At 37.7% G+C, this 6,747-nt stretch overlaps 1 non-coding gene across 1 annotated transcript in view; it reads left to right on the top strand.

Annotated features, from left to right (window-relative positions):
- Window positions 1-6,737: 6,737 nt before the first annotated feature.
- LOC130801497 (small nucleolar RNA R71) overlaps window positions 6,738-6,747 on the top strand; it is a 107-nt gene continuing 97 nt past the window's right edge. The window contains exon 1 of the small nucleolar RNA XR_009039628.1: window positions 6,738-6,747. This exon is cut by the window's right edge and continues 97 nt beyond it. This is a non-coding gene — a small nucleolar RNA (small nucleolar RNA R71).

Below are 6,747 nucleotides of genomic sequence, written 5' to 3'. Positions count from 1 at the left end.
GTAAAATACGTTATATCTCAGCAATAGGGTCGATCATGTATGCAATGATTTGTACTTAACTAGATGTTGCGCTTGCTTTGAGCATGTGTAGAAGTACTAGACGAACCCAGGATAAATCTATTGGACAGTTGCAAAAACAACCCTTAACTACTTAAGAAGAACTAATGACAACTTATTCCTTGTCCATGGAGACAGTGAGGTATTAATCATTGATGGGTACACACATGTGAGCTTCCAAACTAACAAAGACAAATTTTTGATCTTAATTGGGTTTCATTGTAGTCATCATCATCATATCCAGTGTATTCCACTCATACGGATTATGAGTAGGGTCTTGGAAAGAATGGAAGATGGAAACCCATACTCATAAAGGAGGATGTGGCCAAAAGGAGTATGTAGATGACATACTACTCATAGGAAACAATATTCTCATGTTTGAATCAATTAAACATTTGGCTTAAACTTGTTTTTCTATGACATATTTGGGAAAAGTTCAGTACACTCTTGGGAAGATAATTAGAGATAGATCCAAAAGAATGATTGACTCAGTTATGAATTTTATTGGATAAGATTCTTAAAAAGTTCAACATGAAAAATCTAAGAGAGGTTTCATTACTATACAACATGACTTATCGCTTAGCAAGACTCAATGTCCAGTCAATAATGAAGAAGTTGAGTGGATGAGTAAATTACGTTATATCTCAACAATAGGGTCGATCATGTATGCAATGATTTGTACTTAACTAGATGTTGCGCTTGCTTTGAGCATGTGTAGATGTACTAGACGAACCAAGGATAAATCTATTGGATAGATGCAAAAACAACCCTTAACTACTTAAGAAGAACTAATGACAACTTATTCCTTGTCCATGGAGACAGTGAGGTATTGATCATTGATGGGTACACACATGTGAGCTTCCAAACTAACAAAGACAATTTTTTGATCTTACTTGGGTTTCATTGTAGTCATCATCATCATATCCAGTGTATTCCGCTCATAAGGATTATGAGTAGGGTCTTGGAAGGGATGGAAGATGGAAACCCATACTCATAAAAGAGGATGTGGCCAAAAGGAGTATGTAGATGACATACTACTCATAGGAAACAATATTCTCATGTTTGAATCATTTAAACATTTGGCTTAAACTTGGTTTTCTATGACATATTTAGGAGAAGTTGAGTACACTCTTGGGAAGATATTTAGAGATAGATCCAAAAGAATGATTGACTCAGTTAGGAAGCTTATTGGATAAGATTCTTACAAAGTTCAACATGAAAAATCTAAGAGAGGTTTCATTCCTATACAACATGACTTATCGCTTAGCAAGACTCAATGTCCAGTCAATAATGAAGAAGTTGAGTGGATGAGTAAAATACGTTATATCTTAGCAATAGGGTCGATCATGTATGCAATGATTTGTTCTTAACTAGATGTTGCGCTTGCTTTGAGCATGTGTAGAAGTACTAGACGAACCCAGGATAAATCTATTGCACAATCGTAAAAACAACCCTTAACTACTTAAGAAGAACTAATGACAACTTATTCCTTGTCCATGGAGACAGTGAGGTATTGATCATTGATGGGTACACACATGTTAGCTTCCAAACTAACAAAGACAAATTTTTGATCTTAATTGGGTTTCATTGTAGTCATCATCATCATATCCAGTGTATTCCGCTCATAAGGATTATGAGTAGGGTCTTGGAAGGGATGGAAGATGGAAACCCATACTCATAAAGGAGGATGTGGCCAAAAGGTCCTCCAGCTCAAGAAAGATCCTTCGAAGAAGTTTATCGTGCAGCTACTCGCAAGCCTGCATCTTACACCATAAGTTTGACCTTTAAAAATAATTAGCAAATAAATACAAATAGAAAAAATTACTAAGCACATTGTTCACACAAATTTATCTCAATGAGCGACTTACCGCAAATGCACGATGTTGTAGCACACACGGGTCGAACACAAGGAGCAAGGGTATACAATTTTCTTTGCCTACTAGTCGGATATAAAAGGGGTTTGTTGGAAACGAAAACAAAGAGGGTGTGCAAAAGAAATAATGGTTAACAATTAATGATAAAGACGGGGTAGCACTAACTCATTCATGATGACTATTTGATTATGATACTTTAAGTTCTTAAGGGTCATTAAAGGGTAGAAAATCGCACTAAGAAGAGCAATCTGATCCTTAATTGGGCTTGGGATTGCCTCCAAGCCGTTCACCATCCTTACTCTCGTGAGTGAAGATGAAGGGCTTGGGCTATAAACCGTTCGTTACTTTCTCACCCTTCCCTACTCTCGTAGGTGAAGGATAAAGCCCTTAAATGAGAGGGTGGATGCAAGGTTCCATCCTCATTGATCCATCACGATCGATTCCATCCTTTGATCAAATATTAGATTGCCCAAAATCTAACTCTTGATGGTATATTAGAACCAATCATGACAATTCTTAACCAACGGGTAGAATAACCCCTCATTTAAGCATTTAATCAACCCAAAATTAACCAGAATTTCATCATCATCAAGCCATCACAAGGGTTGAGTTAACCCCAACCCTAAAAAAACTACTCACCACTCATTCTATTGCTTGAAAACACCATAATAGATAATATAATAAGATATTGAATAATCACAAACACAAAAATCCAAATCCTAAAGCTATTGAGCAACAATGGTGAAAATCACAAACAAGCATGAAAACAAAAATAAATTATTAATAATAACTAAGAAGAAGTATTAGAAGATACCTAAAAAAGATGAGAACAATTAGAGAACAAAGATAAAAAAAAACCACAAAAATATTGAAGCTTAAACCTTGAACAATGGAGGTTGATGAAGAAGACAAGCTCCAACTTGCAATAAACCAATAGATTGAACAACTATATAACTAAATTAAACTTTAATGAAGTATTTTTGTGATTTTCAATGTTGATTGTAGAAGATAAAACTTAGGGTTTAAGAACGAAGAGAAAATAAACTAAAAGCATTAAGATGATTCTTTAAAATAAGCTAGAACAAGTAATGTAAAGTAATGTAAAAGATAAGGTGTTCTCATATTACAAAACCTCTCCCTTATATAGTAGTGCTTAAAGATGAAGTGATCTAGGTCTTCCAAATAGAGAATAATCCTTCAAAATAATGTAAAAGGGTTGTTAAGAGAGCAAATAAACCAAAAAGCCCATATTCGAAGAGGGAACAATCATGGTCGTTCAACTTTCTGATCTCCTCTCTTCAAGTTGTTAGTTAAGGTTTAGGGAACGAGTGGTCGTTCTTTAGGGAACGACCATGGTCGTTCAACCTTTGATCTCCATTCTTTAAGTTGTTGTTTAAGGTTGAGGGAACGGGTAGTCGTTCCCTTGGGAACGATCTGCCGTTCACTTGGGAACGGATGGTCGTTCCCTTTTCTAATCTTCATTCTACGACTTGTGGCTCAAAATTAGGGAGCGAGTGTTCATTCCACTTTCTGATCTTGCTCAATAGAGAACAGGTGGTCGTTCTACTGAGAACAAGTGGTCGTTCTCTTATTGAAATCTTGTTTTCTTGCTTGTCTTGGCTTAGATTCTATCTTTTTATGCTCGGTTGGATCTCATTCTTCCCTCTAGACCTTCAGGGTTTAGGAACTACCATCTTTAGTATGCTTTTGGCTCGGAAATATGTGCAAAACCTACAAAGACATGGGCAAACACATGCTACCCTCGAAGAGGATGTAAATCCAACAAAAAGACCTATATGAATGTAAAACTAGTGCAAACAAGCCATAATAAGCTACAAGGCAGGGGTAAGTTAAGGGTTTATCAACTCCCCCCAAGCAAGCCCTTGCTTGTCCTTAAGCAAGAAGTGCGACCAAACAGGAGACCAGATTAAGCAATGTAGATGAAAACGAAAACTTCTAAGAAATAATCATGGTGAGTGATGAGATGATCATGTAATGCAACTTGAAAGAGTTAGCTAAATAAGGAAAATATGAGTGATGAGATGCTCGAAGAAAGGCCACAAATGAGGTGAAACGATAGGTACACTCTAGAGTTCATGGATCCATTAACTTGAAATGAAGACTCGGAACGTCTTTCGGCAAAACTACTAAGGGAACTACACACTAAGCCCAACAAGCCAAACTTGAGCCGAAACTCCCATGCCAATCCAAAGGTTCCAAATAGGCCTCACTTTATGGGGTGTGGAGATTACACTTTGTGTTTTGATTAACGCTCTACATTCCAACCTATGGCTCGCTGAGGGGGGAAGAGCCGTTAATTCTGGAACGCTTTTAGGTTTTACACCTTGGTACCCCTAGGAATCAAAGGATAAAACACTTCTTCTTAGAAGGATGGACAGTCCTACAAGGGTAAGGTGAATGGACGTCAAAACTGGGGGTGAGATGTAAGTGTGAGTATGAACTATAGAGGGTAAAAGGTTTCTTCTTTGGGGAATGAATGTTAGGAGCATGCGTGGGAGTTTCAAAATAAGACAGCAATGTAAGTTGATTGACTCAAATAATGTCCATCTAACCCATGCATCACACACTTGGCATTTACATAACCACTAAATTATTGCTCTTTTTGAAACTATATGTGAATGATCAAAAACTCTTCCCTTTTTTTTTCTTTTTCCTTTTTTTTGAATAAACATAAGGTTCTACTATAGAATAAGTGCTACTTAGAAGATGTGTAGCCATGATTCTGAGGCTTTTAGCCTACAAATTTGTGTTTAATGAAGAAAAAAAAATATAAAAAGGAAAACTACAACCACGTCACCATGTTGGAATACATAGTTGGTGACTAAAAATATGAACAATGATAAGATCATGAGAACATATGCCAAGTGTGTTAAGCTTATCAAACCAATGCAAACCATCAACCAAAACGACTTACATAAGCAATAAAGGGATCTAAATGTATTGGTGGGAAGGTGAAAAATGATGAGGGAATAAAAGTGGACTACGAAAGCAAAATGGGGTAGGTTTCCAGCACAATCCAAAGAATTCATACATTCGCCCCATGTCCCGAGGATCATGCCTAGTGCGCTACCCTTCCTTATTCCTATCAAAACAATGTAGCACAATCAAGCCAGAATATCCAGGGTTCACTTTTCTCACTAGGTCGGGGTGTCTGTTTGGCCACCAAGGCGGCGCCACTGTCCTAAGAAAAATATGGTCCCACAAGTCATTACCTAGGAGTCAACTTGCTCCAAGTCAAGGGAATGGAGCCGGAAGTCATAGAGTGATACGCATAGAACCTCAAGAAATGAATGTATGTGGTCGGGACATCAAAAATAAAATAAATAGTAAAGCTACACATCGCAAGGACAATTGAAGAAGGGAAGGGGAAGAGACAATTGAAGAAGTAAACCAGTTGAAGTGCTAACAGACAAAACCAATAAAAGAAACCAACTACAAGCAAAACAACCATGCAAGAAAAAGACTAGAAAATATGCACAAAAGAAGAAGTGCACCCTCCCCCCAAGCAAGACCAAGCATCATCCTGAATGCTTGAAGGCTCGAAAGAAGGTGTAAAAGGAAAGGGTGGCACACCCAAGCCAACAAGGCTATAAAGGACCCTTTAAAGGGTGGGTGGGTGGAATAAAATAAAAATCAAACCATGTCATAACATATTGAGCCAACCATGCCTTCCAAACTTCCTAAACACACAACATATGCACAAAAACAATGACAAAACACACAAAAAACTAAAAACAAAAATCAAAAGCAATTAAAATGTACCTTGTTGGGTTGCCTCCTAACTAGTGCTTCTTTAGGGTCACAAGCTTTACCATAGTTACTATAAGACTTCAAGGTGGTTTAAGCACGTCAATGGCACCACCAACCTCAACAAGACTGGATTGGGAAAGAGTCATGTCACCCCACAAGCTATTCTCTTTGCATGGAGGAAGACAACGTGGTATCACATCTCCGAAGATAGACAATGCTAAAGCACTTTTACCAACATCAAAGACCGCATTGGTGGTCTTGAGGAAGTCGCATTCAAAAGTCATAGGGTAAAAGTGATGTTTCTTTAGATTGTAGATAACTTTTTTATACTCCCTTCCTGTCTTTTTTCTCTCTTCTTTCTCCTTCTCTAGCTCAACATTCTTTTTTATCTCATTCTCATCATCATCTTTCTTTTTCTCCTCGCTATCCATTTTCCTCATCCCTTCATTTTCTACATACTTCTTGTTACTCTCCCTTTCCTCATTTTCCATGTTCTCTTTACTCTCAAGTTCCACGAGGTTGTCAAATTGGGATTTTTTTTTGGTGGGTGAGTAGTTTATGGTAAAGGAAGTGGATTGAAGTGAGCTTTTTAGGGTTCAACAAGTGGGTTATAATAAGAGTCTTGGAGTTCAAATAATGGATTACCAAGGAGGTGAGGATATTGGGCATGGCAAGTGGCATTGGCATATCATAATGGCTTCTCAAGTACTTTGGCACACTTGGAGGTCAAGTGGCCTTATTCTTCATAGATTTCGCATGCCTTAATAGGGTCTCCAAAACTAAGTTCTTCAACATTTTTGCCCAAAGAAAGGATGGTTGATTGAAGTGTAGAAAAGGTGTCCATATCATCATGCTCTCCTCTAAAAAGGGGCTACCTCCTTTCTCCATAGAGAACTCAAGGCCATTTCTTTGATTACATGATTGGTGGCTTCAAGAGTCTTACTCATAAAAGAACCACCGGAGGCGGCATTTAAAGCAATTTGGTTATCCTCTTGCAACCCATTGTAGAATATATGAAAGATAAGCTATTCGGGTAATCCATGGT

Source organism: Amaranthus tricolor, chromosome 1 (genome assembly GCF_026212465.1).
Source record: "Amaranthus tricolor cultivar Red isolate AtriRed21 chromosome 1, ASM2621246v1, whole genome shotgun sequence".
Classification (NCBI taxonomy): Eukaryota; Viridiplantae; Streptophyta; class Magnoliopsida; order Caryophyllales; family Amaranthaceae; genus Amaranthus; species Amaranthus tricolor.
This window is presented reverse-complemented; position numbering and strand designations above follow the sequence as displayed.